Source organism: Rhinoderma darwinii, unplaced genomic scaffold, assembly GCF_050947455.1.
Source record: "Rhinoderma darwinii isolate aRhiDar2 unplaced genomic scaffold, aRhiDar2.hap1 Scaffold_599, whole genome shotgun sequence".
Taxonomy (NCBI): Eukaryota; Metazoa; Chordata; class Amphibia; order Anura; family Rhinodermatidae; genus Rhinoderma; species Rhinoderma darwinii.
In genome coordinates this window covers 77,121-86,414 of record NW_027464153.1, presented here as the reverse complement: position 1 = coordinate 86,414, position 9,294 = coordinate 77,121, and the positions used below count along the sequence as shown (strand labels likewise).

Here is a 9,294-nt window from a genome sequence, read left to right as displayed (position 1 = left end):
TTCCTGGCGTAGCGCTAAACGTACAGCAAAAAAAGTGATGTGAACAGAGCCCAAGACTGACCACTCGAACGGGCGGCGTGTTGAGAATGGTAAATAATTACCAAAAACGTACTTGCCAAAAGACAAAGGAAGCCCCGTTATCTGACTGACCACTTATTATCTGCCCACCTATAATCTGACCACCTATTATCTGACCACCTATTATCTGACCACCTATTATCTGACCACCTATTATCTGCCCACCTATAATCTGACCACCTATTATCTGACCACCTATAATCTGACCACCTATTATCTGACCACCTATTATCTGACCACCTATTATTATCTAGTATACCTACATGAAGAACACCACGAAAGAAATTCCCCAGATACATTTATCGCAGTCACAAAATCTGACCCATCACATAATAACCCATGGGGAAAGACGCATGGTAATAACGGTGAACCCGCTGATTAATTACAAAAACCTATAAATCGGAGTCTGACACACCAAAAGTAACTTTAAAATAGAAAATTTATTGAATACATCTAAAAAATGCCACAAAAAGTTAAAACAGAGATGATATCCACAGTACAGAAAGACAACCAGATTAATTGTATATAATAATTCCAGATATATGGGTAAAAGGCAACACTGTTCAGATACAGGAATACATCCACAGTGGGTTACAATTGTGTAGCGTCATATACATATTCAGATACATTCACCAGCAAAATGGGCTATTCAGCACATAGGGCAAAACTCCCCCGTATGTATCTCTTTCACATTTTTAAAGTATAAATTAAGTAAGCATCAATGAATGACGTACAAAAGTATAAATACCCCTGAATAAGGCCAGATGCAAAAATCAGTAAAGAAACAATACAAATACTAGTACCATGCACAAGTAAAATACATGGCTCAAATTTAAACAAGTGAAAACAGACACATGAAATACGAGCAGGGCAATAGCTGTAATGTCAGCCCCAGTTGCAGACACTCAAACACCCATTAGATTAGATATGGTAGAAAAAAGCTTTTGCTGGAACACAGACATATGCTGGAAGCGGAGTTCATACCCATTGTGACAGGTCACCGTCTCTGGTGTCAACCCCGACGCGCGTTTCGGCCCGGAAGCCTTCGTCTGGGGGTGGTGTTGTGATTGAAGATGCCGTCCCTATAAAGCTGCCCTCGTCCAATCACCTTCTATATTAGAAGGATGCAGCAGCTGTGTCTCGGTGCAGGAGATTGTACTGACGTCGTTGCAGGAGATAAATGCCGGTGTGTTAAATCCGAACACACTGGAGAGTGAGATCACCTGACCCACGATCCGGCCCCAAGCCGGAAGATGCAACCATAGCAACGCTTGCCGCACATCAAGACACAGTGACAAGACGAATACACAAAGGTTAATACATAAAAACCAGATGTACGAAAGGGACGGGGGAGGCAAAGCGGAACATGGGAGAGAAAGAAAAACAGCTCAAAAGATAAATTAAAATATATACTACGGGCCGTATCATGCACTCAGTGATCTAGCACAAAAATAACATTACAATTAAAGATGGAATTCATGAAAACGAGTTATATATACATACATGCATACTTGCCAACAAAATTAATAAATAACGAATATTAAATAGGTGAATAACTTCTAAAGAAAATGGATCAAAAATTAATAAAAAATGAATAAATGAATACACAATGCCAAAACAAATACTTACTCCTAAAATAAATACAAAGTGTATAAGTGAATACATACATACACAACACACATTAGATCACAAGTACAAATATATATGTCTATTTCATTTATGAATATTGTTGTTTAAAAAGATTTTTTAAAAAAATATATTTTTATTAATTTTTATTATTTATTATTCCTTTCCCTAACCTTTCCCTATTGGTGTGTGAACAGTGGTAAATAGTATGCGTATATGAATACAAACGCATACCAACAAATAATGTAAAATGAAGACATACAACAAGAGGTACATAATATCAAACATATACCAATAATAAATAAATGCAAGATTACAACAACAAGAGTGAAAATAAAAGTGAAACTTATATCTTATTTAACACCAATAAAAGTGTGATTAATCATACATTAAATACAGAAGCTATCATACCCAAAACAAACATATATAAGAATATGTGAATAAATTTATTAAAATAAAATAGAAAATATATGAATATAAAGATAAATATCATATATAAACTATAATAAAGTATATCTATCTAGGCATTGGATACACAATTATAAATAAATAAATATAATATAGAAAAACAATTATATAGTAGGTGAAAAATATATGTATATATTTATATCACATAAAAAATCCATGATATTGCAATTTAAAATATAATACAAGAATTGGAAAACTAATTGTTGTCAGTCCATTTACATTAATGCAAAATAAACTATAAACTATAAACCATACACTTCTACACAAATCAACCATCAGATAAATATTAAATAAATATTATGTAAACATTATGTAGATATTATTGCAACAGAAATATCTTCACAACACATATGCATATATATATATGCACATATGTGTGAATACCATTCAATATAGCAAAAACCAATGCGTACAATAAGATATTGCCAAGATATATACATTTCTTTCAATTTAATGAATGAATGAATGATCAACACATGATTGGCACTAAGTCAACACATAAGTCAATCCATATATCCGTATATATATTAATATTCATATTTTACTGCTATAATAAGTGAATACATAGATCCATCCATAAGAGTTGCAAAGACCACACTTAAATACATAAAAATACATAAATCGCTAAACAAATTTCTCTCTTCCAATGGCCCGTTTAGTAAACAGATTAGAAGGATGGGAAGGTGGAAAATCTCATTCAACCAAATAGGGAAGCATCAGAATTGTGGATCATATCAGGTTCTCAAAAGGTTGGAAAGTCAATCCATATAACTAAAAACAAAAGCACAAAGCATATTTATATTAAAACTTATACACGAACCACGGACATATTAAAAACAACACCATGAAAGATACTGACACTCTACAGGAAAGCTGCGAAACCCAGGCTTTCATTTAAGCCATTAGGTTGTAATGTTTTTAATTTCCAAATCCATTTGGATTCAACTCTTAACAATTTCTTCATTAGGGATCCTCCCCTCATATCCAGTTGTACATGGTCAATGCCCTTAATCTTCAAAGATTTGGATGCGCAATTATGGTACTGAGCAAAATGTCGTGGCAGGGTTTTCAAAAATTCAATTTTGTCCAAAGCTGTTCCCCTAGCTGCCTCAATACTATTGACATGCTCCCTCGTACGTGTTTTCAATTCTCTAGTAGTAAGCCCAATATAGATCTTAGGGCAGGGGCAATAAGCATAATAAATTACACCCTTTGTGTTACAATTAATGGGCCAAGTGATCTTATATTTATATTGCCCTGATGAGTCCACAAAGTCATCACTGCAAACAACATTCGGGCATGCAATGCATCTCCCACATGGTTTACACCCCCATCTGGGTTTGGATGCTCCGAATATGGTTTTAGCTAACTGGGGTTGATGATAGCTATAAACCAGAGTGTCACGAAGGTTCCTAGCTCTTCTTGATGCAAATGCTGGTTTGACCGGTAATAACTCAGCTAAAACACCATCAGTTTGTAAAACTGACCAATGCTTAGACAGACATTTCTGCATCTCACCCCATCTATCATGAAACGTAGTGACATACCTGATTTTAGTGTCAGCAGTTTTCTTTGTAGTAGTGGGATGAAGCAATTGAGTCCGTGTAGCTCTGCACGCCCTATTGTACGCTCGATTAATGCATCTCCTGGTGTAGCCCCTATCGGAGAAACGCTGTTTAAGGATGGTCGCTTGTCTTTCAAAATCATCATCAGATGAGCATAATCTACGTATTCTCAAAAATTGTCCGATCGGGATAGATCGAATCATATGTGGAGGATGCGAAGAAGAGGCATGCAAATAGGAGTTAACCGACGTTTCCTTTCTGTGTAAATCAGTTTGAATACAGCCAGTCCTATCACTTTTGATCAAAACATCCAAAAAATCGATGGCTGTTGAGCTAGTTTTCCAAGTCAATCGTATATTGACCTCATTTACATTCAACTCACCCATGAAGGAATCAAATTCCCCTTGGGTGCCCTGCCAGATGATGAAAATGTCATCGATGAATCTGGTCCAGAGGACCACCTTACTCATAGATGACAAACGGTCTGACAGGAAAAGGTCCCTCTCCCACAGCCCCAGGAACAAATTAGCGTATGAGGGAGCACAAGCTGACCCCATCGCCGTTCCCTGGAGCTGGAGGTAGAAAGATCCGTTGAAAGTGAAAAAATTGTGTGAGAGCACAAATTCCAATAAAGTTAAAACCAACTGTGATTTGGCCGAATCATTGTCTGTCATCCTTAGAAAATAAGCCACTGCCTGAAGGCCATCTTGGTGGCGGATATTTGTATACAGTGATTCAACGTCACATGTTGCCAGTAGCATATTGGGTTCAAGTTGAACACCTTCCAATTTTTTAAGGAGATCAGCCGAATCACGGAGATAAGATGGTAAAGTCTCCACCATTGGTTTCAGAATTGTGTCAATGTATTTACTCACATTATCACAAACATTCTCTCTCCCGGAGATGATAGGTCGCCCTGGTGGTAGGTTAAGATTTTTGTGTATTTTCGGTAATAAATATAGACTTGACACTTTGGGGTCCTGAACCACCAGACAATCCATCAAGGCCGGAGAGATGGTGCCCGCGTCAAGGGCTTCTCTTAATATACGATGAAGTGATGTACTGAAAGCAGATAAGGGATTAAACGTTAGCTTTTTATAACACGTGGGGTTTCTCAATTGACGATATGCTTCTTTCTCATATAAGTCTCTAGGCCAGACAACCATGGGTTCATCTCTGAAGACCGTATCTAATTTGGATATGGATTACAGGAGATACAACATACCTAACCAAAGGGGTAGACAGAGATTCCGTACGGATGAACGACGTACGCAACCGTATGGGTTTGATCCCCCTGGTAGACAACGAGATGAAATGAGGCGTTTTCCAATATCTGACAACCAACGTATGAAGGTAATTAATTTATCGACCCATCAACTGTCTTCTACTGATATTGGGGTATTATCAAGGGGTTTAACATTTGCACCTTCAAATCAATTTGATGCCTTCACAGCCATAAAGGATTTACACCTTTTCGCTAGAGGCCTGTTATTTAAGAGGTGGTTCCACAGGAAGACTGATAACAATTTTACCACACCAGAGGAAATAGAGGCTTTGCATTCTTTAGAACAACTACTGAATGAGCAGGAATCCCATGAGACAGGTATGATTCCACAATCTATTAGGAAACGATCGACTAAATTTCCTCCTTTGACTATATGTCCAGCAATTGATTTATTTGTCAAACTAGTCACGCAGGATATGGAGAAAATGTCCAGTAGGATTAGACACGATAATTTGACGATTAGTGAACGAATTAGTTTAAAGAAACTAAAATCTCTTGAGGATACGGTTTATAAACCAGCGGACAAGGGAGGAAATATAGTTGTCTGGCCTAGAGACTTATATGAGAAAGAAGCATATCGTCAATTGAGAAACCCCACGTGTTATAAAAAGCTAACGTTTAATCCCTTATCTGCTTTCAGTACATCACTTCATCGTATATTAAGAGAAGCCCTTGACGCGGGCACCATCTCTCCGGCCTTGATGGATTGTCTGGTGGTTCAGGACCCCAAAGTGTCAAGTCTATATTTATTACCGAAAATACACAAAAATCTTAACCTACCACCAGGGCGACCTATCATCTCCGGGAGAGAGAATGTTTGTGATAATGTGAGTAAATACATTGACACAATTCTGAAACCAATGGTGGAGACTTTACCATCTTATCTCCGTGATTCGGCTGATCTCCTTAAAAAATTGGAAGGTGTTCAACTTGAACCCAATATGCTACTGGCAACATGTGACGTTGAATCACTGTATACAAATATCCGCCACCAAGATGGCCTTCAGGCAGTGGCTTATTTTCTAAGGATGACAGACAATGATTCGGCCAAATCACAGTTGGTTTTAACTTTATTGGAATTTGTGCTCTCACACAATTTTTTCACTTTCAACGGATCTTTCTACCTCCAGCTCCAGGGAACGGCGATGGGGTCAGCTTGTGCTCCCTCATACGCTAATTTGTTCCTGGGGCTGTGGGAGAGGGACCTTTTCCTGTCAGACCGTTTGTCATCTATGAGTAAGGTGGTCCTCTGGACCAGATTCATCGATGACATTTTCATCATCTGGCAGGGCACCCAAGGGGAATTTGATTCCTTCATGGGTGAGTTGAATGTAAATGAGGTCAATATACGATTGACTTGGAAAACTAGCTCAACAGCCATCGATTTTTTGGATGTTTTGATCAAAAGTGATAGGACTGGCTGTATTCAAACTGATTTACACAGAAAGGAAACGTCGGTTAACTCCTATTTGCATGCCTCTTCTTCGCATCCTCCACATATGATTCGATCTATCCCGATCGGACAATTTTTGAGAATACGTAGATTATGCTCATCTGATGATGATTTTGAAAGACAAGCGACCATCCTTAAACAGCGTTTCTCCGATAGGGGCTACACCAGGAGATGCATTAATCGAGCGTACAATAGGGCGTGCAGAGCTACACGGACTCAATTGCTTCATCCCACTACTACAAAGAAAACTGCTGACACTAAAATCAGGTATGTCACTACGTTTCATGATAGATGGGGTGAGATGCAGAAATGTCTGTCTAAGCATTGGTCAGTTTTACAAACTGATGGTGTTTTAGCTGAGTTATTACCGGTCAAACCAGCATTTGCATCAAGAAGAGCTAGGAACCTTCGTGACACTCTGGTTTATAGCTATCATCAACCCCAGTTAGCTAAAACCATATTCGGAGCATCCAAACCCAGATGGGGGTGTAAACCATGTGGGAGATGCATTGCATGCCCGAATGTTGTTTGCAGTGATGACTTTGTGGACTCATCAGGGCAATATAAATATAAGATCACTTGGCCCATTAATTGTAACACAAAGGGTGTAATTTATTATGCTTATTGCCCCTGCCCTAAGATCTATATTGGGCTTACTACTAGAGAATTGAAAACACGTACGAGGGAGCATGTCAATAGTATTGAGGCAGCTAGGGGAACAGCTTTGGACAAAATTGAATTTTTGAAAACCCTGCCACGACATTTTGCTCAGTACCATAATTGCGCATCCAAATCTTTGAAGATTAAGGGCATTGACCATGTACAACTGGATATGAGGGGAGGATCCCTAATGAAGAAATTGTTAAGAGTTGAATCCAAATGGATTTGGAAATTAAAAACATTACAACCTAATGGCTTAAATGAAAGCCTGGGTTTCGCAGCTTTCCTGTAGAGTGTCAGTATCTTTCATGGTGTTGTTTTTAATATGTCCGTGGTTCGTGTATAAGTTTTAATATAAATATGCTTTGTGCTTTTGTTTTTAGTTATATGGATTGACTTTCCAACCTTTTGAGAACCTGATATGATCCACAATTCTGATGCTTCCCTATTTGGTTGAATGAGATTTTCCACCTTCCCATCCTTCTAATCTGTTTACTAAACGGGCCATTGGAAGAGAGAAATTTGTTTAGCGATTTATGTATTTTTATGTATTTAAGTGTGGTCTTTGCAACTCTTATGGATGGATCTATGTATTCACTTATTATAGCAGTAAAATATGAATATTAATATATATACGGATATATGGATTGACTTATGTGTTGACTTAGTGCCAATCATGTGTTGATCATTCATTCATTCATTAAATTGAAAGAAATGTATATATCTTGGCAATATCTTATTGTACGCATTGGTTTTTGCTATATTGAATGGTATTCACACATATGTGCATATATATATATGCATATGTGTTGTGAAGATATTTCTGTTGCAATAATATCTACATAATGTTTACATAATATTTATTTAATATTTATCTGATGGTTGATTTGTGTAGAAGTGTATGGTTTATAGTTTATAGTTTATTTTGCATTAATGTAAATGGACTGACAACAATTAGTTTTCCAATTCTTGTATTATATTTTAAATTGCAATATCATGGATTTTTTATGTGATATAAATATATACATATATTTTTCACCTACTATATAATTGTTTTTCTATATTATATTTATTTATTTATAATTGTGTATCCAATGCCTAGATAGATATACTTTATTATAGTTTATATATGATATTTATCTTTATATTCATATATTTTCTATTTTATTTTAATAAATTTATTCACATATTCTTATATATGTTTGTTTTGGGTATGATAGCTTCTGTATTTAATGTATGATTAATCACACTTTTATTGGTGTTAAATAAGATATAAGTTTCACTTTTATTTTCACTCTTGTTGTTGTAATCTTGCATTTATTTATTATTGGTATATGTTTGATATTATGTACCTCTTGTTGTATGTCTTCATTTTACATTATTTGTTGGTATGCGTTTGTATTCATATACGCATACTATTTACCACTGTTCACACACCAATAGGGAAAGGTTAGGGAAAGGAATAATAAATAATAAAAATTAATAAAAATATATTTTTTTAAAAAATCTTTTTAAACAACAATATTCATAAATGAAATAGACATATATATTTGTACTTGTGATCTAATGTGTGTTGTGTATGTATGTATTCACTTATACACTTTGTATTTATTTTAGGAGTAAGTATTTGTTTTGGCATTGTGTATTCATTTATTCATTTTTTATTAATTTTTGATCCATTTTCTTTAGAAGTTATTCACCTATTTAATATTCGTTATTTATTAATTTTGTTGGCAAGTATGCATGTATGTATATATAACTCGTTTTCATGAATTCCATCTTTAATTGTAATGTTATTTTTGTGCTAGATCACTGAGTGCATGATACGGCCCGTAGTATATATTTTAATTTATCTTTTGAGCTGTTTTTCTTTCTCTCCCATGTTCCGCTTTGCCTCCCCCGTCCCTTTCGTACATCTGGTTTTTATGTATTAACCTTTGTGTATTCGTCTTGTCACTGTGTCTTGATGTGCGGCAAGCGTTGCTATGGTTGCATCTTCCGGCTTGGGGCCGGATCGTGGGTCAGGTGATCTCACTCTCCAGTGTGTTCGGATTTAACACACCGGCATTTATCTCCTGCAACGACGTCAGTACAATCTCCTGCACCGAGACACAGCTGCTGCATCCTTCTAATATAGAAGGTGATTGGACGAGGGCAGC

The 9,294-nt window shown here is 36.4% G+C and overlaps 2 long non-coding RNA genes across 2 annotated transcripts; one reads left to right on the top strand and one right to left on the bottom strand.

Moving 5' to 3' along the window:
* Positions 1-2,560: 2,560 nt before the first annotated feature.
* On the bottom strand, positions 2,561-4,796 carry LOC142725438 (uncharacterized). Its single transcript, XR_012876525.1, has 3 exons — positions 4,613-4,796; positions 3,720-3,830; positions 2,561-2,943 (listed from the first exon to the last, which is right to left on the bottom strand). It is a non-coding gene; the product is annotated as an uncharacterized LOC142725438 (long non-coding RNA).
* A 256-nt stretch (positions 4,797-5,052) lies between these two features.
* Positions 5,053-7,901, top strand: LOC142725437 (uncharacterized). Its single transcript, XR_012876524.1, has 4 exons — positions 5,053-5,340; positions 5,663-5,849; positions 6,632-6,742; positions 7,519-7,901. It is a non-coding gene; the product is annotated as an uncharacterized LOC142725437 (long non-coding RNA).
* The last annotated feature ends 1,393 nt before the right edge of the window (positions 7,902-9,294 follow it).